A 26,587-nucleotide genomic window follows, 5' to 3' on the forward strand; every position below is an offset into this window, starting at 1 on the left:
CATACAGCTCTTCAAACAAATACAGCTCCTCAAACTAACACAGACCGTCAAACAAATACAGCCCCTCAAAATAATATAGATCCTCAAACTAGTACAACACCTCAAACTAATATAGCTCCGCAAAATAATACAGCTCCTCAACCTAATCCAGCTCCTCAATTAATACATTCCCTCAAACTAATACAGTTCCCCAAAATAATACAGTCTGGCAAACTAATACAATCCATCGAACTAATATAGCACCTCAAACTAATACAGCCCCTCAAAGTAATACTGTCCCTCAAACTAACAAAGCCCCTCAAACAAACTCAGTGCCTTAAAGTAATACAGCCACTCAAACTAATACAGTCCCTCAAACGAATGCAGACCCTCATATTAATGCAGCTCCTCAAATTAATGCATCTGCTCGAAGTAATACAGTCCATCAAACTAACACAGCCCCTCAAATTAATACATTCACTCAAACTAATACAGAATCTCAATTAATACAGTCCGTCAAACTAATACAGTCCCTCAAACTAATATAGCTCCTCAAACTATTAATGTCCCGCAAACTAATACAGGCACTGAAACTAATACAGCCCCTCAAACTTATACAGCCCCTCAAACTAATGCAGATCCTCAAACTAATACAGTCCCTCAAACTAATACTGCAACTCAAACTAATACAGTCCCTTAAACTAATAGACACCCTCAAACTAGTACAGACCCTCATACTAATAAAACCCTTCAAAATAATAGTCACTCCACGTAATACAGTCCCTCAAACTAATACAGTCCCTCAAAATAATACAGACACTCAAAATAATACAGCGCCTCAAACAAATACAACCCCTCAAACTAATACAGCCACTCAACGTAATACAGTCCCTCAAACTAATACAGTCCCTCAAACTAATACAGTCCCACAAACTAATACAGACACTCAAAATAATACAGCGCCTCAAATAAATACAGCACCTGAATCGAATACAGTCGTTGAAACTAATACAGTCCCTCAATCTAATACAGCCCTTCAATCTAATACAGCCACTCAACTTAATACAGTCCCTCAAACTAATACAGTCCGCCAAACTAATAATGTCCCTCAAATTAATATAGACACTTTAACTAATACAGCCCCTCAAATTAATGCAGACCTTCAAATTAATAAAGAACCTCAAACAAATGCAGCCTTAAAAAGTAATGCAAACACTCAAACTAACACAGCACCTCAAAATATTAGTCCCACAAACAAATACAGCAAGTCGAATAAATACAGCCCCTCATACTAATACAGCCGCTCAAACTAATACAACACCTCAAAATAATACAGACTCTCAAACTAACACAGCCAAATTAATACAGCTCTTCAATCTAATACAGAGCATCAAACAGATACAGCCTATCAGACTAATACAGCCCCTGAAACTAATACAGCCCCTCAAAGAAATACAGCCTCTCAAACATATACACACTCTCAGAATAATAAAGCCCCTCAAACTAATGCAGTCCCTCAAAGTAATATAGAATTTTAACCTAATACAGCCACTCAAACTAATACATCCTCTCAAACTAATACAGACCCTCAAAGTTTTACAGCCCCTAAAAATATTACAGCCCCTCAAACTCATACAGCTCCTCAAACTAATACAGCTCCTCAAACTAACAAAGCCCCTCATACAAATACAAGCCACTCAAACAAATACAGCTCCACAAGCTAACACACCACCTCAAAGTAATAGATCTCCTCAAGCTTATACAGCTCCTCAAACTTATACAGCCCTTTAAACTAATACAGTCCCTCAAGCTAATACAGTTCCTCAAACTAATACAGTCCCTCAATCTAATACAGAACCTCAAACTAATACAGCTCTTCAAACTAATACAGCCTCTCAAAGTAATACAGTCCGTCAAACTTACACAGACCCTCAAACAAATACATCTGCTCAAACGAATACAGCCCCTCAAGCTAATAAAGTCCCTCAAACTAATGAAGACCCTCAAACTAATGCAGTCCCTCAAACTAATACAGCTCCTGAAACTAATACAATACCTCAAAATAATACAGGCCCTGAAACTAATACAGCCCCTCAAACTAATTCAGTACCTCAAACTAATACAGCTGGTCAAACAAATACAGCCCCTCAATCTAATGCATTCCCTGAAACTTATAAATTACTGGCAGGACCGGACTGGCTAGATGCAGGATGATGTTCCAGATGGTCGGGGAATCCAGAAACAAGGGTCACTGTTTAAGGATAAGGGGTAGGCCTTTTAAGACAGAAAAGCAGAGGAATTTCCTCACCCAGCGAGTGGTGAACCAGTGGAATTCTCTACCACAGAAGGCAGTAGAGGCCAATTCATTAAATATATTCAAGAAGCAGTAGGATACATTTCTTAAGGATAAAGGGATCAAGGGGCATGGGGAGAAAGCAGGGACCGAGTACTGAACTTGAATGATCAGCCATGATCTCATTAAATGGCGGAGCAGGCTCGAGGGGCCGAATTGCCTACTCCTGCTCCTATCTTCTATGTTTCTATGAAACTAATACAGGCACTGTAACTATTACAGCCCCTCAAACTAATACAGTCCCTCTTACTAATACGGCCCCTCAAACTAAATCATCAAGGCAAACTAACACAGCTCATCAAACTAACACAGCCCTCAAACAAATACAGCAGCTCAAACTAATACAGTCCCTCAAACTAATACAGACCCTGAAACTAATACAGCCCCTAAAACTAATACAGCACCTCAAACTAATACAGCCACTCAACGTAAAACAGTCCCTCAAACTAATACAGAATCTCAAACTAATACTGTCCCTCAAATTAATACAGACACTCAAATTGATACAGCCCCTCCAATTAATACAGACCCTCAATCTAATACAACACCTCAAAATAATAAAGCCCCTCAAAGTAATATAACCTCTCAAACTAATGCAGCACCTCAAAATAATAGTCCCTCAAACAAATACAGCAACTCGAAAAAATACAGTCCCTCAAACTAATACAGTCCCTCAAACCAATGCAGCCCCTCAAACTAATACAGCCCCTCAAACTAATATAGACCCTCAAATTAATACTGCCCCTCAAACTAATTCAGGACCTCAAACGAATACAGGTCCTCAAACTAATACAGCCCACCAAAATAAAACTCGCCTCAATCCAATACAGCCCCTCAAACTAATACTGCCCCTCAAACTAATAGAGTCCCTCAAAGTAATAGAGATCCTCAAACTAATACAGTCCCTCAAATAATGCAGACCCTCAAACTAATACAGCCCCTCAAACTAATACAGACCCACAAACTAATAGAGACCATCAAATTAATACTGACTCTTAAATTATTACAGTCCTTCAAACTGATACAGACCCTCAAACTATTCGAGCCCCTCAAACTAATAGAGTCCCTCAAATTAATTCAGTCCCTCAAACTGACACAGCTCCTCAAACTAATACAATCACTCAAACAAATAAAGTCCCTGAATTTTATAAAATACTTGCAGGACCGGACAGACTAGCTGCAGGGATGATGTTCCCGATTTTGGGGAATCCAGAAACAAGGGACACTGTCTAAGGATAAGGGGTAGGAATTTTAGGACAGAAATGCAAAGCAATTTCCTCACCCAGCGATTGGTGAACCTATGGAATTCTCTAACACAGAAGGCAGTAGAGCCCAATTCATTAAATATATGCCAGAAGTAGTTGGATATATTTCTTAAGGATAAAGGGATCAAGGGGTATGGGGATAAAGCAGTGACAGGGTACTGAACTTGGATGATCAGCCACAATCTCATTGAATGTCGTAGCAGGCTCGAGGGGCCGAATTGCCTAATCCTGCTCCTAGCTTCAATTTTTCTATGAAACTAATACAGGCACTAAATCTAATACAGCCCCTCAAACTAATACAGTCCATAAACCTAATATGGCTCCTCAAGCTAACACAGCAACTGAAACTAATACAGTCGCTCAAACTAATACAATCGCTTAAACTAATACAGTCTATCAAACTAATTCAGCACCTCAAACTAATACAGCCACTCAACGTAATACAGTCCCTCAAACTAATACAGTATCACAAACTAATACATTCCCTCAAAATAATACAGACGCTCAAAATAATACAGCCCCTCAAATTAATACAGACCCTCAATCTAATACAACACTTCAAAATAATACAGCCCCTCAAAGTAATACCATCTCTCAAACTAATAGAGCACCTCAAAATAATAGTCCCTCAAACAATACAGCAACTCCAGATAAAAAAGTCCCTCAAACTAAAACAGTCTCATAAAATAATACAGCCCCGCAAATTAAGACAGACCCTCAAACTAATACAGCCCCTCAAAATTATACTCGCCTCAAACTAATACATGCCCTCAAACTAATACAGCACCTGAAACTAATACAGATAGTCAAAAAAACACAGCCCCCCAACTAATACAGACCTTCAAACTAATAGAGCCTCTCAGACTAATACAGACCATCAAGCTAATATAGCCCCTAAAACTAATACAGCCCCTCATACTAATACAGCACCTCAAACTGTTACAGCCCCTCAAACTAATACAGACCCTGAAACTAATACAGTCCCGAAAACTAATACAGCACCTCAAACTAATACAGCCACTCAACGTAAAAGAGTCCCTCAACCTAATACAAAATCTCAAACTAATACTGTCCCTCAAATTAATGCAGACACTCAAATTGATACAGCCCCTCCAATTAATACAAACCCTCAATCTAATACAACACCTCAAAATAATAAAGCCCCTCAAAGTAATACAACCTCTCAAACTAATACAGCACCTCAAAATAATAGTCCCTCGAACAAATACAGCAACTCGAAATAATACAATCCCTCAAACTAATTCAGTTCCTCAAACCAATACAGCCCCTCAGACTAATGCAGCCCCTCAAACTAATATAGACCCTCAAATTAATACAGCCCCTCAAACTAATCCAGGACCTCAAACGAATACAGGCCCTCAAACTAATACTCGCCTCAAGCTAATATATGCCCTCAAACTAATACAGCACCTGAAACGAATACAGACCGTCAAACTAACACAGCCCCCAAACTAATACATACCTTCAGAATAATACATCCCCTCAAATTAATGCAGTCCCTCAAACTAATAGAGATCCTCAAACTAATAAAGTCCCTCAACTAATGCAGACCCTCCAACTAACACAGCCCCTCATACTAATACAGACCCTCAAACTAATACAGACCATCAAATTAATACTCACTCTTAAATTATTACAGTCCCTCAAACTGATACAGACCCTCAAACTAATCGAGCCCCTCAAACCAATAGAGCCCCTCAAATTAATTCAGCCCCTCAAACTGACACAGCTCCTCAAACTAATAATATCCCTCAAACAAATACAGTGCCTGAATTTTATAAAATGCTTGCAGGACCGGTCAGACTAGCTGCAGGGATGATGTTCCCGATTTCGGGGAATCCAGAAACAAGGGTCACTGTCTAAGGATAAGGGGTAGGACTTTTAGGACAGAAATGCAGAGCAATTTCCTCACCCAGCGATTGGTGAACCTGTGGAATTCTCTACAACAGAAGGCAGTAGAGCCCAATTCATTAAATATATACAAGAAGTGGTTGGATATATTTCTTAAGGATAAAGGGATCAAGGGGTATGGGGAGAAAGCAATGACAGGGTACTGAAATTGGATGATCAGCCACGATCTCATTGAATGTTGTAGCAGGCTCGAGGGGCCGAATTGCCTACTCCTGCTCCTAGCTTCTATTTTTCTATGAAACTAATACAGGCACTAAAACTAATAAAGCCCCTCAAACTAATACAGTCCATAAAACTAATATGGCACCTCAAAATAACACGGCTCCTCAAACTAACACAGCCCCTCAAACAAACACAGCAACTGAAACTAATACAGTCGCTCAAACTAATACAATCCCTCAAACTAATACAATCTATCAAACTAATTCAGCACCTCAAACTAATACAGCCACTCAACGTAATACAGTCCCTCAAACTAATACAGTATCACAAACTAATAAATTCCCTCAAAATAATACAGACACTCAAAATAATACAGCCCCTCAAATTATTACAGACCCTCAATCTAATACAACACTTCAAAATAATACAGCCCCTCAAAGTAATACAATCTCTCAAACTAATAGAGCATTCAAAATAATAATCCCTCAAACAAATAAAGCAACACCAAATAAAAAAGTCCCTCAAACTAAAAAAGTCTCTCAAAATAATACAGCCCCTCAAATTAAGACAGCCCCTCAAACTAATACAGCCCCTCAAAATAATACTCGCCTCAAAATAATACATGCCCTCAAACTAATACAGTACCTGAAACTAATACAGATAGTCAAACTAACACAGCCCCCCAACTAATACAGACCTTCGAACTAATACTGCCTCTCAGACTAATACAGACCATCAAACTAATATAGCCCCTCAAACTAATACAGCCCCTCATACTAATACAGCACCTCAAACTGTTACAACACCTCAAACTAATTCAGACCCTGAAACTAATACAGTCCCTAAAACTAATAAAGCACCTCAAACTAATACAGCCACTCAACGTAAAAGAGTCCCTCAACCAATTCACAATCTCAAACTAATACTGTCGCTCAAAGTAATGCAGACACTCAAATTGATACAGCCCCTCCAATTAATACAGACCCTCAATCTAATACAACACCTCAAAATAATAAAGCCCCTCAAAGTAATACAATCTCTAAAACTAATAGAGCACCTCAAAATAATATTCCCTCAAACAAATACAGCAACTCCAAATAAAAAAGTCCCTCAAACTAGAACAGTCTCTCAAAATAATACAACCCCTCAAATTAAGACAGCCCCTCAAACTAATACAGCCCCTCAAAATAATACTCGCCTCAAACTAATACATGCCCTCAAACTAATACAGCACCTGAAACTAATACAGATAGTCAAACTAACACAGCCCCCCAACTAATACAGACCTTCAAACTAATACAGCCTCTCAGACTAATACAGACCATCAAACTAATATAGCTCCTCAAACTAATACAGCCCCTCATACTAGGACAGCACCTCAAACTGTTACAGCCCCTCAAACTAATACAGACCCTGAAACTAATACAGTCCCTAAATCTAATACAGCACCTCAAACTAATACAGCCACTCAACGTAAAAGAGTCCCTCAAACTAATAGAAAATCTCAAACTAATTCTGTCCCTCAAATTAATGCAGACACTCAAATTGATACAGACCCTCCAATAAATACAGACCCTCAATCTAATACAACACCTCAAAATAATAAAGCCCCTCAAAGTAATACAACCTCTCAAACTAATACAGCACCTCAAAATTATAGTCCCTCGAACATATACAGCAACTCGAAATAATACAGTCCCTCATACTAATAAAGTTCCTCAAACCAGTACAGCCCCTCCAACTAATGCAGCCCCTCAAACTAATATAGACCCTCAAATTAATACAGCCCCTCAAACTAATTCAGGACCTCAAACGAATTTAGGCCCTCAAGCTAATACTCGCCTCAAACTAATATATGCCCTCAAACTAATACAGCACCTGAAACGAATACAGACCGTCAAACTAACACAGCCCCCAAACTAATACATACCTTCAGAATAATACATCCCCTCAAACTAATGCAGTCCCTCAAACTAATAGAGATCCTCAAACTAATAAAGTCCCTCAAACTAATGCAGACCCTCCAACTAACACAGCCCCTCATACTAATACAGACCCTCAAACTAATACAGACCATCAAATTAATACTGACTCTTAAATTATTACAGTCCCTCAAACTGATACAGACCCTCAAACTAATCGAGCCCCTCAAACTAATACAGTCCCTCAAATTAATTCAGCCACTCAAACTGACACAGCTCCTCAAACTAGTAATATCCCTCAAACAAATACAGTGCCTGAATTTTATAAAATGCTTGCAGGACCGGACAGACTAGCTGCAGGGATGATGTTCCCGATTTCGGGGAATCCAGAAACAAGGGTCACTGTCTAAGGATAAGGGGTAGGACTTTTAGGACAGAAATGCAGAGCAATTTCCTCACCCAGCGATTGGTGAACTTGTGGAATTCTCTACCACAGAAGGCAGTAGAGCCCAATTCATTAAATATATAGAAGAAGTACTTGGATAAATTTCTTAAGGATAAAGGGATCAAGGGGTATGGGGAGAAAGCAGTGACAGGGTACTGAAATTGGATGATCAGCCACGATCTCATTGAATGTTGTAGCAGGCTCGAGGGGCCGAATTGCCTACTCCTGCTCCTAGCTTCAATTTTTCTATGAAACTAATACAGGCACTAAAACTAATACAGCCCCTCAAACTAATACAGTCCATAAACCTAATATGGCTCCTCAAATTAACACAGCAACCGAAACTAATACAGTCGCTCAAACTAATACAGTCCCTCAAACTAATACAGTCTATCAAACTAATTCAGCACCTCAAACTAATACAGCCACTCAACGTAATACAGTCCCTCAAACTAATACAGTATCACAAACTAATACATTCCCTCAAAATAATACAGACACTCAAAATAATACAGCCCCTCAAATTAAAACAGACCCTCAATCTAATACAACACTTCAAAATAATACAGCCCCTCAAAGTAATACCATCTCTCAAACTAATAGAGCACCTCAAAATAATAGTCCCTCAAACAATACAGCAACTCCAGATAAAAAAGTCCCTCAAACTAAAACAGTCTCATAAAATAATACAGCCCCTCAAATTAAGACAGCCCCTCAAACTAATACAGCCCCTCAAAATTATACTCGCCTCAAACTAATACATGCCCTCAAACTAATACAGCACCTGAAACTAATACAGATAGTAAAAAAAACACAGCCCCCTAACTAATACAGACCTTCAAACTAATAGAGCCTCTCAGACTAATACAGACCTTCAAGCTAATACAGCCCCTCAAACTAATACAGCCCCTCATACTAATACAGCACCTCAAACTGTTACAGCCCCTCAAACTAATACAGACCCTGAAACTAATACAGTCCCTAAAACTAATACAGCACCTCAAACTAATACAGCCACTCAACGTAAAAGAGTCCCTCAACCTAATACAAAATCTCAAACTAATACTGTCCCTCAAATTAATGCAGACACTCAAATTGATACAGCCCCTCCAATTAATACAGACCCTCAATCTAATACAACACCTCAAAATAATAAAGCCCCTCAAAGTAATACAACCTCTCAAACGAATACAGCACCTCAAAATAATAGTCCCTCGAACAAATACAGCAACTCGAAATAATAAAATCCCTCAAACTAATACAGTTCCTCAAACCAATACATCCCCTCAAACTAATGCAGCCCCTCAAACTAATATAGACCCTCAAATTAATACAGCCCCTCAAACTAATTCAGGACCTCAAACGAATACAGGCCCTCAAACTAATACTCGCCTCAAGCTACTATATGCCCTCAAACTAATACAGCACCTGAAACGAATACAGACCGTCAAACTAACACAGCCCCCAAACTAATACATACCTTCAGAATAATACATCCCCTCAAACTAATGCAGTCCCTCAAACTAATAGAGATCCTCAAACTAATAAAGACCCTCAACTAATGCAGACCCTCCAACTAACACAGCCTCTCATACTAATACAGACCCTCAAACTAATACAGACCATCAAATTAATACTGACTCTTAAATTATTACAGTCCCTCAAACTGATACAGACACTCAAACTAATCGAGCCCCTCAAACCAATAGAGTCCCTCAAATTAATTCAGCCTCTCAAACTGACACAGCTCCTCAAACTAATAATATCCCTCAAACAAATACAGTGCCTGAATTTTATAAAATGCTTGCAGGACCGGTCAGACTAGCTGCAGGGATGATGTTCCCGATTTCGGGGAATCCAGAAACAAGGGTCACTGTCTAAGGAGAAGGGGTAGGACTTTTAGGACAGAAATGCAGAGCAATTTCCTCACCCAGCGATTGATGAACCTGTGGAATTCTCTACCACAGAAGGCAGTAGAGCCCAATTCATTAAATATATACAAGAAGTGGTGGGATATATTTCTTAAGGATAAAGGGATCAAGGGGTATGGGGAGAAAGCAGTGACAGGGTACTGAAATTGGATGATCAGCCACGATCTCATTGAATGTTGTAGCAGGCTCGAGGGGCCGAATTGCCTACTCCTGCTCCTAGCTTCTATTTTTCTATGAAACTAATACAGGCACTAAAACTAATACAGCCCCTCAAACTAATACAGTCCATAAAACTAATATGGCACCTCAAAATAACACGGCTCCTCAAACTAACACAGCCCCTCAAACAAACACAGCAACTGAAACTAATACAGTCGCTCAAACTAATACAATCCCTCAAACTAATACAGTCTATCAAACTAATTCAGCACCTCAAACTAATACAGCCACTCAACGTAATACAGTCCCTCAAACTAATACAGTATCACAAACTAATAAATTCCCTCAAAATAATACAGACACTCAAAATAATACAGCCCCTCAAATTATTACAGACCCTCAATCTAATACAACACTTCAAAATAATACAGCCCCTCAAAGTAATACAATCTCTCAAACTAATAGAGCATTCAAAATAATAGTCCCTCAAACAAATACAGCAACTCCAAATAAAAAAGTCCCTCAAACTAAAAAAGTCTCTCAAAATAATACAGCCCCTCAAACTAATACAACCCCTCAAAATAATACTCGCCTCAAACTAATACATGCCCTCAAACTAATACAGTACCTGAAACTAATACAGATAGTCAAACTAACACAGCCCCCCAACTAAGACAGACCTTCGAACTAATACTGCCTCTCAGACTAATACAGACCATCAAACTAATATAGCCCCTCAAACTAATACAGCCCCTCATACTAATACAGCACCTCAAACTGTTACAACACCTCAAACTAATTCAGACCCTGAAACTAATACAGTCCCTAAAACTAATAAAGCACCTCAAACTAATACAGCCACTCAACGTAAAAGAGTCCCTCAACCAATACAAAATCTCAAACTAATACTGTCCCTCAAATTAATGCAGCCACACAAATTGATACAGCCCCTCCAATTAATACAGACCCTCAATCTAATACAACACCTCAAAATCATAAAGCCCCTCAAAGTAATACAATCTCTAAAACTAATAGAGCACCTCAAAATAATAGTCCCTCAAACAAATACAGCAACTCCAAATAAAAAAGTCCCTCAAACTAAAACAGTTTCTCAAAATAATACAGCCCCTCAAATTAAGACAGCCCCTCAAACTAATACAGCCCCTCAAAATAATACCCTCCTCAAACTAATACATGCCCTCAAACTAATACAGCACCTGAAACTAATACAGATAGTCAAACTAACACAGCCCCCCAACTAATACAGACCTTCAAACTAATACAGCCTCTCAGACGAATACAGACCATCAAACTAATATAGCTCCTCAAACTAATACAGCCCCTCATACTAATACAGCACCTCAAACTGTTACAGCCCCTTAAACTAATACAGACCCTGAAACTAATACAGTCCCTAAAACTAATACAGCACCTCAAACTAATACAGCCACTCAACGTAAAAGAGTCCCTCAAACTAATAGAAAATCTCAAACTAATTCTGTCCCTCAAATTAATGCAGACACTCAAATTGATACAGACCCTCCAATAAATACAGACCCTCAATCTAATACAACACCTCAAAATAATAAAGCCCCTCAAAGTAAGACAACCTCTCAAACTAATACAGCACCTCAAAATTATAGTCCCTCGAACAAATACAGCAACTCGAAATAATACAGTCCCTCAAACTAATAAAGTTCCTCAAACCAATGCAGCCCCTCAAACAAATGCAGCCCCTCAAACTAATATAGACCCTCAAATTAATACAGCCCCTCAAACTAATTCAGGACCTCAAACGAATATAGGCCCTCAAACTAATACTCGCCTCAAACTAATATATGCCCTCAAACTAATACAGCACCTGAAATGAATACAGACCGTCAAACTAACACAGCCCCCAAACTAATACATACCTTCAGAATAATACATCCCCTCAAACTAATGCAGTCCCTCAAACTAATAGAGATCCTCAAACTAATAAAGTCCCTCAAACTAAAGCAGACCCTCCAACTAACACAGCCCCTCATACTAATACACACCTTCAAACTAATACAGACCATCAAATTAATACTGACTCTTAAATTATTTCAGTCCCTCAAACTGATACAGACCCTCAAAATAATCGAGCCCCTCAAACTAATACAGTCCCTCAAATTAATTCAGCCACTCAAACTGACACAGCTCCTCAAACTAGTAATACCCCTCAAACAAATACAGTGCCTGAATTTTATAAAATGCTTGCAGGACCGGACAGGCTAGCTGCAGGGATGATGTTCCCGATTTCGGGGAATCCAGAAACAAGGGTCACTGTCTAAGGATAAGGGGTAGGAGTTTTAGGACAGAAATGCAGAGCAATTTCCTCACCCAGCGATTGGTGAACCTGTGGAATTCTCTACCACAGAAGGCAGTAGAGCACAATTCATTAAATATATACAAGAAGTAGTTGGATATATTTCTTAAGGATAAAGGGATCAAGGGGTATGGGGAGAAAGCAGTGACAGGGTACTGAAATTGGATGATCAGCCACGATCTCATTGAATGTTGTAGCAGGCTCGAGGGGCAGAATTGCCTACTCCTGCTCCTAGCTTCTATTTTTCTATGCAACTAAAACAGGCACTAAAACTAATACAGCCCCTCAAACTAATACAGTCCATAAAACTAATATGGCACCTCAAAATAACACAGCTACTCAAACTAACACAGCCCCTCAAACAAACACAGCAACTGAAACTAATGCAGTCGCTCAAACTAATACATTCCCTCAAACTAATACAGTCTATCAAACTAATTCAGCACCTCAAACTAATACAGCCACTCAACGTAATACAGTCCCTCAAACTAATAAAGTATCACAAACTAATAAATTCCCTCAAAATAATACATACACTCAAAATAATACAGCCCCTCAAATTAATACAGACCCTCAATCTAATACAACACTTCAAAATAATACAGCCCCTCAAAGTAATACAATCTCTCAAACTAATAGAGCATTCAAAATAATAGTCCCTCAAACAAATACAGCAACTCCAAATAAAAAAGTCCCTCAAACTAAAACAGTCTCTCAAAATAATACATCCCCTCAAATTAATACAGACCCTCAAACTAATACAACCCCTCAAAATAATACTCGCCTCAAACTAATACATGCCCTCAAACTAATACAGCACCTGAAACTAATACAGATAGTCAAACTAACACAGCCCCCCAACTAATACAGACCTTCAAACTAATACAGCCTCTCAGACTAATACAGACCATCAAACTAATATAGCCCCTCAAACTAATACAGCCCCTCATACTAATACAGCACCTCAAACTGTTACAACCCCTCAAACTAATGCAGACCCTGAAACTAATACAGTCGCTAAAACTAATACAGCACCTCAAACTAATACAGCCACTCAACGTAAAAGAGTCCCTCTACCTAACACAAAATCTCAAATTAATACTGTCCCTCAAATTAATGCTGACACTCAAATTGATACAGCACCTCCAATTAATACAGACCCTCAATCTAATACAACACCTCAAAATAATAAAGCCCCTCAAAGTAATACAACCTCTCAAACTAATACAGCACCTCAAAATAATGGTCCCTCAACCAAATACAGCAACTCGAAATAATACAGTCCCTCAAACTAATACTGTTCCTCAAACCAATACAGCCCCTCAAACTAATGCAGCCCCTTAAACTAATATAGACCCTGAAATTAAAGCAGCCCCTCAAACTAATTCAGGACCTCAACGAATACAGGCCCTCAAACTAATACAGCCGCTCAAAATATTACTCGCCTCAGACTAATATATGCCCTCAAACTAATACAGCACCTGAAACGAATACAGACCATCAATCTAACACAGCCCCCCAAACTAATACAAACCTTCAGAATAATACAGCCCCTCAAACTAATACAGTCCCTCAATCTAATAGAGGTCCTCAAACTAATAAATTCCCTCAAACTAATGCAGACCCTCCAACTAATACAGCCACTCATACTAATACAGACCCTCAAACTAATGCAGACCATCAAATTAATACTGACTCTTAAATTATTACAGTCCCTCAAACTGATACAGACCCTCAAACTAATCGAGCCCCTCAAACTAATACAGTCCCTCAAATTAATTCCGTCCCTCAAGCTGACACAGCTCCTCAAACTAATACAGTCTCTCAAACAAATACAGTCCCTGAATTTTATAAAATACTTGCAGGACCGGACAGACTAGCTGCAGGGGTTATGTTCCCGATTTCGGGGAATCCAGAAACAAGGGTCACTGTCTAAGGATAATGGGTAGGACTTTTAGGACAGAAATGCAGAGCAATTTCCTCACCCAGCGATTGGTGAACCTATGGAATTCTCTACCACAGAAGGCAGTAGAGCCCAATTCATTAAATATATACAAGAAGTAGTTGGATATATTTCTTAAGGATAAAGGGATCAAGGGGTATGGGGAGAAAGCAGTGACAGGGTACTGAACTTAGATGATCAGCCACGATCTCATTGAATGTCATAGCATGCTCGAGGGGCCGAATTGCCTACTCCTGCTCCTAGCTTCAATTTTTCTATGAAACTAATACAGGCACTAAAACTAATGCTGCCCCTCAAACTAATACAGTCCATAAAATTAATATGGCTCCTCAAACTAACACAGCTCCTCAAACTAACACAGCCCCTCAAACAAACACAGCAACTGAAACTCATACAGTCGCTCAAACTAATACAATCCCGCAAACTAATACAGACTATCAAACTAATTCAGCACCTCAAACTAATACAGCCACTCAACGTAATAAAGTCCCTCAAACTAATACAGCATCACAAACTAATACATTCCCTCAAAATAATACAGACACTCAAAATAATACAGCCCCTCAAATTAATACAGACCCTCAATCTAATACAAAACTTCAAAATAATACAACCCCTCAAAATAATACAATCTCTCAAACTAATAGAGCACCTCAAAATAATAGTCCCTCAAACAAATACAGCAACTCCAAATAATACAGTCCCTCAAACTAAAACAGTCTCTCAAAATAATACAGCCCCTCAAATTAAGACAGCCCCTCAAACTAATACAGCCCCTCAAAATAATACTCGCCTCAAACTGATACATGCCCTCAAACTAATACAGCACCTGAAACTAATACAGATAGTCAAACTAACACTGCCCCCCAACTAATACAGACCTTCAAACTAATACAGCCTCTCAGACTAATACAGACCATCAAACTAATATAGCCCCTCAATCTAATACAGCCCCTCATGCTAATACAGCACCTCAAACTGTTACAGCCCCCAAACTATTACAGCACCTCAAATTCTTACAGCACCTCAAACTCATACAGCTCCTCAAACTAATACAGCTCCTCACACTAACACAGCCCCTCGAACAAATAGAGCGACTCAAACAAATACAGCCCCTCAAAATAACACAACACCTCAAACTTATACAGTGCCTCAAGCTAATACAGCTCCTCCAACTAATACAGCCCCTCAAACTAATACAGTCCCTCAAACTAATACAGCTCCTCAAACTAATACAACCCCTCGAAGTAATACAGTCGCTCAAACTAAATCAGCCCCTGAAACAAATACAGCCCCTCAAACTAATACAGACCCTTAAGCTAATACAGCCCCTCAAATTAATACTGACTCTTAAGCTAATACAGTCCCTCAAACTGACACAGCTCCTCAAACTATTACAGTCCCTCAAACAAATACAGTCACTGAATTTTATAAAATACTGGCAGGACCGGACAGGCTAGAAGCAGGGATGATGTTCCCGATTTCGGGGAATCCAGAAATAAGGGTGACTGTCTAAGGATAAGGGGTAGGACTTTTAGGACAGAAATGCAGAGGCATTTCTTCACCCATCGAGTGGTGAACCTGTGGAATTCTCTACCACAGAAGGCAGTAGAGCTCAATTCATTAAATATATACAAGAGGTAGTTGGATATATTTCTTAAGTATAAAGGGATCAAGGGGTATGGGGAGAAAGCACTAACCGGGTACTGAACTCGGATGACCAGCCACAATCTCATTGAATGGCATAGCAGGCTCGAGGGGCCGAATTGCCTACTCCTGCTCCTAGCTTCTATGTTTCTATGAAACTAAAAAGGCATTAAAACTAATACACCCCCTCAAACTAATACAGCCCCTCAAACTGTTACAGCCCCTCAAATTATTTCAGCCCCTCAAACTAATACAGCACCTCAAACTGTTACAGCCCCTGAAACTATTACAGCACCTCTAACTCTTACAGCACCTCAAACTCATACAGCTCCTCAAACTAATACAGCTCCTCACACTAACACAGCCCCTCGAACAAATAGAGCGACTCAAACAAATACAGCCCCTCAAAATAACACAACACCTCAAACATTTACAGTGCCTCAAGTTAATACCGCTCCTCCAACTAATAATGCCCCTCAAACTAATAAAGTCCCTCAAACTAATACAGCTCCTCAGACTAATACAACCCCTCGAAGTAATACAGTCCCTCAAACTAAATCAGCCCTGAAACAAATACAGCCCCTCAAACTAATACAGACACTCAAACTAATACAGCCCTCAAATTTATACTGACTCTTAAACTAATACAGTCCCTCAAACTGATACAGACCCTCAAACTAATCGAGCCCCTCAAACTAATACTGTCCCTCAAACTAATACAGTCCCTCAAACTGACACAGCTCCTCAAACTAATACAGTCCCTCAAACAAAGACAGTCCCTGAATCTTATAAAATACTGGCAGGACCGGACAGACTAGAAGCAGGGGTGATGTTCCCGATTTCGGGGAATCCAGAAACAAGGGTGACTGTCTAAGGATAAGGGGTAGGACTTTTAGGACAGAAATGCAGAAGAATTTCTTCACCCAGCGAGTGTGAACCTGTGTAATATCTCTACCACAGAAGGCAGCAGAGCCCAATTCATTAAATATATTCAAGAAGTAGTTGGATATATTTCTTAAGGATAAGGGGATCAAGGGTTATGTGGAGAAAGCAGTGACCGGGTACTGAACTTGGATGATCAGCCACAATCTCATTGAATGGCGTAGCAGTCTCGAGGGGCTGAATTGCCTACTCCTGCTCCTAGCTTCTATGTTTCTATGAAACTAATACAGGTATTAAAACTAATACAGCCCCTCAAAGTAATACAGTCCCTAAAACTAATACGGCTCCTCAGACTAACACATGAAAGCAAACTAACACAGCTCCTCAAACTAACACAGCCCCTCAAACAAACACAGCAACTCAAACTAATACAGTTCCTCAAACTAATACAGACACTCAAACTAATACAGCCCCTCAAACTAATACAGCACCTCAAACTAATACAGCCAGTCAATATAATACAGTCCCTCAAACTAATACAGTATCTCAAACTAATACAGTCCCTCAAACTAATACAGACAATCAAAATAATACAGCCCCTCAAATTAATACAAACCCTCAAACTAATACAACACCTCAAAATAATACAGCCCCTCAAAGTAATACAACCTTTCAAACTAAAACAGCACCTCAAAATAATAGTCCCTCAAAGACATAAAGCAACTGCAAATAATACAGTCCCTCAAACTAAAACAGTCCCTCCAAATAATACAGCCCCTCAAATTAAGACAGCCCCTCAAACTAATACAGACACTCAAATTAATACTGATCCTCAATCTAATTCAGTTCCTCAATCGAATACAGGCCTTCAAACTAATAGAGCCCCTCAAAATAAAAATCGCCTCAAACTAATATATGTCCTCAAACTAATACAGCACATGAAACAAATACAGACAGTCAAACTAACACAGCCCCCCAAACTAATACAGACCTTCAGCCTCTCAAACTAATACAGACCCTCAAACTAATATAGACCCTGAAACTAATACAGCCCCTCAAACCACTCCATCACCTCAAACTGTTACAGCCCCTCAAACTATTACAGCACCTCAAACTCATACAGCTCCTCAAGCTAATACAGCTCCTCACTCTAACACAGCCCCTCGAACAAATAGAGAGACTCAAACAAATACAGCCCCTCAAAATAACACAACACCTCAAACTTATACAGCTCCTCAAACTAATACAACCCCTCGAAGTAATACAGTCCCTCAAACTAACACAGCCCCTCAAACAAATACAGCCCCTCAAACTAATACAGCCCCTCAAACTAATACAGTCCCTCAAATTAACACTCACTATCAAACTAATACCGTCCCTCAAACTGATACAGACCCTCAAACTAATCGAACCCCTCCAACTAACACAGCCCCTCGAACAAATAGAGAGACTTAAACAAATACAGCCCCTCCAAATAACACAACACCTCAAACTTATACAGTGCCTAAAGCTAATACAGCTCCTCAAACTAATACAGCCCCTCAAACTAATACAGTCCCTCAAACTAATACAGTTCCTCAAACTAATACAGTCCCTCAAACGAATGCAGACGCTCAAAATAATGCAGCTCCTCAAACTAACACAGCCTCTCAAACAAATACAGCCCCTGAAACTAATACAGGCCCTGAAACTAATACAGTCCCTCAATCTAATACTGTATCTCAATACAGACAGTCAAAATAATACTGCCCCTCAAATTAATACAGACCCTCAATCTAATACAAAACCTCAAAATAATACAGCCCCTCAAAATAATACGACATCTCAATCTAATACAGCCCCTCAACATAATAGTCCCTCAAACAAATACAGAAACTCCAAATAATACAGATCCTCAAACGAATACAAGCCCACAAATTAATACAGCCCCTCAAATTAAGGCAGCCCCTCAAACTTATACAGACCCTCAAATTAATACAGCCCCTGAAACTAATTCAGTTCCTCAAACGAATACAGGTCCTCAAACTAATACATCCCCTCAAAATAATACATTCCCTCAAACTAACACAGCACCTGAAACGAATACAGAAAGTCAAACTAACACAGCTCGTCCAAAATATTACAGACCCTCAAACTGATATCGCCCCTCAAACTAATACAGCCCATCAAACTAATACAGAACCTCAAACTGTTACACGCTCTTAAACTATTACAGCACCTCAAACCATAAAGCATCTCAAACTCATACAGCTCCTCAAACTAATACAGCTCCTCACACTAAAACAGCCCCTCGAAGAAATAGAGAGACGCAAACAAATACAGCTCCTCAAAATAACACAACACCTCTAACTTATACAGTGCCTCAAGCTAACACAGCTCCTCAAACTAATACAGCCCCTCAAACTAATTCAGTCCCTCAAACTAATACAGTTCCTCAAACTAATACAGTCCCTCAAACGATTGCAGATCCTCAAAATAATACAGCTCCTCAAATTAATACAGCCCCTCGAAGTAATACAGTCCCTCAAACTAACACAGCCCCTCAAACAAATACAGCCCCTCAAACTAATACAGCCCCTCAAACTAATACAGTCCCTCAAATTAATATTGACGCTCAAACAAATACAGTCCCTCAAACGGATACAGACCCTCAAACTAATCTAGCCCCTCAAACTAATAGAGTCCCTCAAACTGATGCAGTCCCACAAACTAATACAGGCCCTGAAAGTAATACAGCCCCTCAAACTAATACAGCACTTCAAACTAATACAGCTCCTCAAACTAATACAGTCCCTCAAACTAATACAGTCCCTGAAACTTATAAAATACTGACAGGACTCGACAGACTAGATGCAGGGATGACGTTCCCGATGGTCGGGGAATCCAGAACCAGGGGTCACTGTCTTAGGATAAGGTGTAGGCCTTTTAGGACAGAAATGCAGAGGAATTTCTTCACTCACAGAGTAGTGAACCTGTGGAATTCTCTACCACAGAAGGCAGTAGAGGCCAATTCATTAAATATATTCAAGAAGTAGTTGGATATATTTCTTAAGGATAAAGGTATCCAGGGGTATGGGGAGAAAGCGGGGACTGGGGTCTTAACTGGAATGATCAGCCATGATCGCATTGAATGGCACAGAAGGCTAGAGTGCCAAATGGCCGACTACTGCTCCTATCTTCTATGTTTCTATGAAACTAATACAGGCCCTGAAATTAATACAGCCCCTATAAATAATACCGTCCCTTAAACTAATACAGCTCCTCAAACTAACACATCAAAGTAAACTACTACAGCACCTCAAACTAACACAGCCCCTGAAACAAATAAAGCAACTCAAAGTAATACAATACCTCAAACTAATACAGCACATCAGAATAATTCAGCAAGTCAGCGTAATACAGTCGCTCAAACTAATACAGTCCCTCAAATTAATACAGACACTCAAACTAATACAGCCCCTCAAATTAATACAGTCCTTCAAAGTAATACAGTTCCTGAAACTTATATAATACTGGCAGGATCGACAGACCAGATGCAGTGATGATGTTCCCGATGGTCGGGGACTCCATAAACAAGGGTCACTGTCTAAGGATATGCGGTAGGCCTTTTTGGACAGAAATGAGGAGGAATTTCTTCACCCTGCACGTGGTGAACCTGTGGAATTCTCTACCACAGAAGGCAGTAGAGGCCAATTCATGAAATATATTCAAGATGTAGTTGGATATATTTCTTAAGGATAAAGGGATCAAGGGGTATGGGGAGAAAGCAGGGACTGGGAACTGAAATTGGATGATCAGCCATGATCGCATTGAATGGCTGAGTCGGCTAGATTTCCGAATGGCCTACTCCTGCTGCTATGTTCTACGTTTCTATGAAACTAATTCAGGCCATGAAACTATAACAGCCTCTCAACCTAATATAGTCCCTCAAACTAATGCGGCTCCTCAAACAAACATTTCAAAGCAAACTAACACAGCTCCTCAAACTAACACAGCCCCTCAAACAAATACAGCAACTCAAACTAATACAGTCCCTCAAACTAATACAGTCCCTCAAATTAATATTGACTCTCAAACAAATACAGTCCCTCAAACGGATACAGATCCTCAAACTAATCTAGCCCCTCAAACTAATAGAGTCCCTCAAGCTGATGCAGTCCCACAAAATAATACAGGCCCTGAAAGTAATACAGCCCCACAAACTAATACAGCTCCTCAAACTAATACAGCTCCTCAAACTAATACATTCCCTCAAACTAATACAGTCCCTGAAACTTATAAAATACTGACAGGACTCGACAGACTAGATGCAGGGATGACGTTCCCGATGGTCGGGGAATCCAGAACCAGGGGTCACTGTCTTAGGATAAGGTGTAGGCCTTTTAGGACAGAAATGCGGAGGAATTTCTTCACCCACAGAGTAGTGAACCTGTGGAATTCTCTACCACAGAAGGCAGTAGAGGCCAATTCATTAAATATATTCAAGAAGTAGTTGGATATATTTCTTAAGGATAAAGGTATCCAGGGGTATGGGGAGAAAGCGGGGACTGGGGACTTAACTGGAATGATCAGCCATGATCGCATTGAATGGCACAGAAGGCTAGAGTGCCAAATGGCCGACTACTGCTCCTATCTTCTATGTTTCTATGAAACTAATACAGGCCCTGAAACTAATACAGCCCCTATAAGTAATACAGTCCCTTAAACTAATACAGCTCCTCAAACTAACACATCAATGTAAACTACTACAGCACCTGAAACTAACACAGCCCCTGAAACAAATAAAGCAACTCCAAGTAATACAATACCTCAAACTAATACAGCACATCAGAATAATTCAGCAAGTCAACGTAATACAGTCGCTCAAACTAATACAGTCCCTCAAATTAATGCAGACACTCAAACTAATACAGCCCCTCAAATTAATACAGTCCTTCAAAGTAATACAGTTCCTGAAACTTATATAATACTGGCAGGACCGACAGACTAGATGCAGTGATGATGTTCCCGATGGTCGGGGATTCCATAAACAAGGGTCACTGTCTAAGGATATGCGGTAGGCCTTTTTGGACAGCAATGAGGAGGAATTTCTTCACCCTGCGCGTGGTGAACCTGTGGAATTCTCTACCACAGAAGGCAGTAGAGGCCAATTCATTAAATATATTCAAGAAGTAGTTGGATATATTTCTTAAGGATAAAGGGATCAAGGGTTATGGGGAGAAAGCAGGGACCGGGAACTGAAATTGGATGATCAGCCATGATCGCATTGACTGGCAGAGTCGGCTAGATTTCCGAATGACCTACTCCTGCTGCTATGTTCTACGTTTCAATGAAGCTAATTCAGGCCATGAAACTATAACAGCCTCTCAACCTAATACAGTCCCTCAAACTAATGCGGCTCCTCAAACAAACATTTCAAAGCAAACTAACACAGCTCCTCAAACTAACACAGCCCCTCAAACAACTACAGCAACTCAAACTAATACAGTCCCTCAAACTAACACAGCCCCTCAAACTAACACAGCTCCTCAAACTAACACAGCCCCTCAAACAACTACAGCAACTCAAACTAATACAGTCCCTCAAACTAATACAGTCCCTCAAACTAATACAGTCCCTCAAACTAATACAGACTCTCAAACTAATACAGCCCCTCAAAATAATACTTACCCTCAATCCAGTACAACACCTCAAAGTAATACAGCCTCTCAAAGTGAAATAACCTCTCAAACTAATACAGCATCTCAAAATAATAGAACCTCAAACAAATACAGCAACTCGAAATAATACAGCCCTTCATACTAACACAGCCCTTCAAACTAATACATACCTCAAATTAATACAGCCCCTCAAACTAATTCAGTTTGGACCTGGACTTGGGAGAGTGCAGCATCGGCAGAGCTTTAAAGCGGCCGTAGCAGCGAGCCCCGACTACAGAGCATGTACCTGGACCTGGGAGAGAGCATCATCGGCAGAGCTTAAAAGCGGCGGCAGCAGCGAGACCCGACCACAGAGCTTGGACCTGGACCTGGGAGAGAGCAGCATCGGCAGAGCTTAAAAGCGGCAGCAGCAGTGAGGCCCGACCACAGAGACTGGGTCTGGACCTGGGAGGGAGCAATATCGGCAGAGCTTAAAAGCGTCGGCAGCAGCGAGGCTCGACCACAGAGCCTTGACCTGGACCTGGGAGAGAGCAGCATCGGCAGAGCTTAAAAGTGGCGGCAGCAGCGAGGCATGACCACAGAGCCTGGAGCTGGACCTGGGAGAGAGCAGCATCGGCAGAGCTTAAAAGCGGCAGCGGCAGTGAAGCCCGTCCACAGAGCCTGCACCTGGACCTGGGAGAGAGCATCATTGGCAGAGCTTAAAAGCGGTGGCAGCAGCGAGGCCCGACCACAGAGCCTGGACCTGGACCTGGGAGAGAGCAGCATCGGCAGAGCTTAAAAGTGGCGGCAGCAGCGAGGCATACCAATTCAGCAGCAGGGGAGAGAGGTAAAATGTAATGAAAGTGTGACGTCAGCAGGAAGCAGGTAAGTGATTGGCTGGTGTATATTTCTCTCTATTTTAAACTTTAACTCTGGTTTATAGTTTCTAAGGTCTCTCTGGTGTAGCGGGGACTGTTGGTAAAACTATTTAACTGCACTGTAATGAGTGGGATTGATTGATTTAATTTAAACTCAATTAATTAATGGGTAAATCATGTCAGGACAGCCTGGCCCCGTGATCTGCTCCTCCTGCGATATGTGGGAACTCAGTGAAACTTCCTGTGTCCCTGACAACTATGTGTGCAGGAAGTGCACCCAGCTGCAGCTAATGACAGACCGCATTGCGGCACTGGAGCTGCGATTGGATGCATACTGGAGCATTCACGATGATCGGGACATCGTGAATAGCACATTTATGAGTTGGACACACCAAAGATAGAGTTTGGACAGGAAGAAAGGGAACAGGTGACCAACAGGCAGAGTACTAGGCACAGGCAGGTAGTGCAGGGGTCCCCTGTGGCCATCCCCCTCTCCAACAGACACACCACTTTGAGTACTGTTGGGGGGATGGCTTACCAGAGGAAGGCAGCAGCAGCCAACTTCCTGGCTCCAGGGGTGGCTCTGCAGCACAGAATGGGAGGAAAAGGAGTGGTAGAGATATAGTAATAGGTGATTCACTTGCAAGGGGAATAGATAGGCGTTTCTGCGGCCGCAAACGAGACTCCAGGATGGTGTGTTGCCTCCCTGGTGCAAGGGTCAAGGATGTCTCCGAGCAGCTGCAGAACATCTTGGAAGGGGAGGGTGAACAGCCAGTTGTCGTGGTGCATATAGGCACCAACGATGTAGGTAAAAAGCGGGATGAGGTCCTAAAAGCGGAATATAGGGAGTTAGGAGGTAAATTAAAAAACAGGACCTCAAAGGTAGTAATCTCAGGATTGCTACCAGTGCCACGTACTAGTCCGAGTAGAAATAGAAGGATACTTCAGATGAATATGTGGCTAGAGGAATGATGCCAGGGGGAGGGATTCAGGTTCCTGGGACATTGGAACCGGATCCGGGGCAGGTGGAACTAGTTCAAACCGGACGGTCTGCACCTGGGCAGGGCTGGAACCGATGTCCTAGGGGGTTTGTTTGCTAGTGCTGTGGGGGAGGGTTTAATCTAAAATGGAAGGGGGTTGGTAACCTGAGCAGGGAGAGAGAGGAAAGGGAAACAAGGATAAAAGCAAAAGATAGGAAGGAGAAAAACAAAAGTGGCAGTCAGAGAAATCAACGGTTTAAATCAAACATGGCCACAGTAAATAATAATTCTAATAGGTCTAAAAACTTTATAAAAACAAGGCTGAAGGCATTGTGTCTTAATACGAGGAGCATTTGTGATAAGGTGGATGAATTGGCTGCGCAAATAGAGGTAAACAAATATGAATTGGTTGGGATTATGGAAACGTGGCTCAAGGTTGATGTGCGGGTTAGGTTGATTGGCTATGATAAATTGACCCTTAGTGTTAGGGGGATTAAATACGTGGGGTTACGGGGATAGGGTGGGATATGTGTTGGTGTAGGGTTTGCGGGGAATTGGGTGGGATATGTGTCGGTGCAGGCTCGATGGGCCGAAATGGCCTCTATCTGCACTGTGGGGTTTCTGTGATTCTTCTGTGAAGACTGGGAACTCAACATCCAGGGGTATTCGATATACAGGAGAGATAGGCAAAAAGGAAAGGGAGGTGGGGTAGCATTACTGGATAAAAAAGGGATTAACACAATTGTAATGAAGTATATTAGCTCTGATGATGTGGAATCTGTATGGATAGAATTGAGAAATACTAAGGGGAAAAAAACATTTGTGGGAGTGGTATATAGACCTCCAAACAGTAAGGCGGAGGTTGGGGATGGCATTAAAAGGAAAATTAATGAAGCGTGCAATAAAGGCACAGCAGTCATCATGGGTGACTTTAATCTACATATAGATTGGGCTAACCAAATTGGTAACAATACCGTGGAGGAGGAATTCCTGGAATGTTTACAGGATGGTTTCCTTGACCAATATGTCGAGGAACCAACCAGAGATAAGGCCATCTTAGACTGGGTATTATGTTTCGAGAAAAGATTAATTAGCGATCGTGTTCAACGAGGCCGCTTGGGTCGGAGCAATCATAATATGATCAAATTCTTCATTAAGATGGAGAATGAAGTAGTTGTCTCAGAAACAAGGGTCCTCAATTTAAATAAAGGAAACTATGATGGTCTGAAGATTGATTGGGGAATGGCACTCCAAGGGGTGACGGTGATAGGCAATGGCAAACATTCAAAGACCGAATGGATGAACTACAGAAGTTGTTCATCCCAGTTTGGCATAAAAATAAAACAAAAAGGTGACTCAACCGTGGGTAACAAGGGAAAATAGGGATAGCATAAGATCCAAGGAGAGGACATACAAATTGGCCAGAAAAAGCAATAATCCTGAGGATTGGGAGCAGTTCAGTATTCAACAAAGGAGTACAAAGGGATTAATTAAGAAAGGGAAAATAGAATATGAGTGTAAGCTTTCAGGGAACATAAATACTGACTGTAAAAGCTTTTATAGATATGTGAAGAGAAAAAGATTGGTTAAGTCAAGCGTTGGTCCCTTGCAGTCAGAATCGGGGGAATTTATAATGGGAAACAAAGAAAAGGCAGAGCAACTAAATACATACTTTGGTTCTGTCTTCACAAAGGACGACACAAATAACCTCCCAGAGATGCCAGGGAACATGGGGCCTGATGAAAGGGTGGAACTGAAAGAAATCAATATTTGTCGGGAAATGGTGTTAGGAAAATTGATGGGACTGAAGGACGATAAATCCCCAGGGCCTGATAATGTACATCACAGGGTACTTAAGGAAGTGGCCCTAGAAATAATAGATGCATTGCTGGTCATCTTCCAGAACTCGATAGGCTCTGGAACAGTACTCATGGATTGGAGGGTAGCTAATGTTACCCCACTACTTAAAAAAGGTGGCAGAGAAAAAGCGGGGAATTATAGACCGGTAAGCCTGACATCAGTAGTGGTAAAAATGCTAGAGTCCATCATAAAAGATGTAATAGCAGAGCACTTGGAAAGCAGTGTCAGGATCGGACAAAG

Source organism: Somniosus microcephalus, unplaced genomic scaffold (assembly GCF_052327205.1).
Source record: "Somniosus microcephalus isolate GS21.2 unplaced genomic scaffold, FLI_Smic_1.0 unresolved_chr5, whole genome shotgun sequence".
In the NCBI taxonomy this organism is placed as follows: domain Eukaryota; kingdom Metazoa; phylum Chordata; class Chondrichthyes; order Squaliformes; family Somniosidae; genus Somniosus; species Somniosus microcephalus.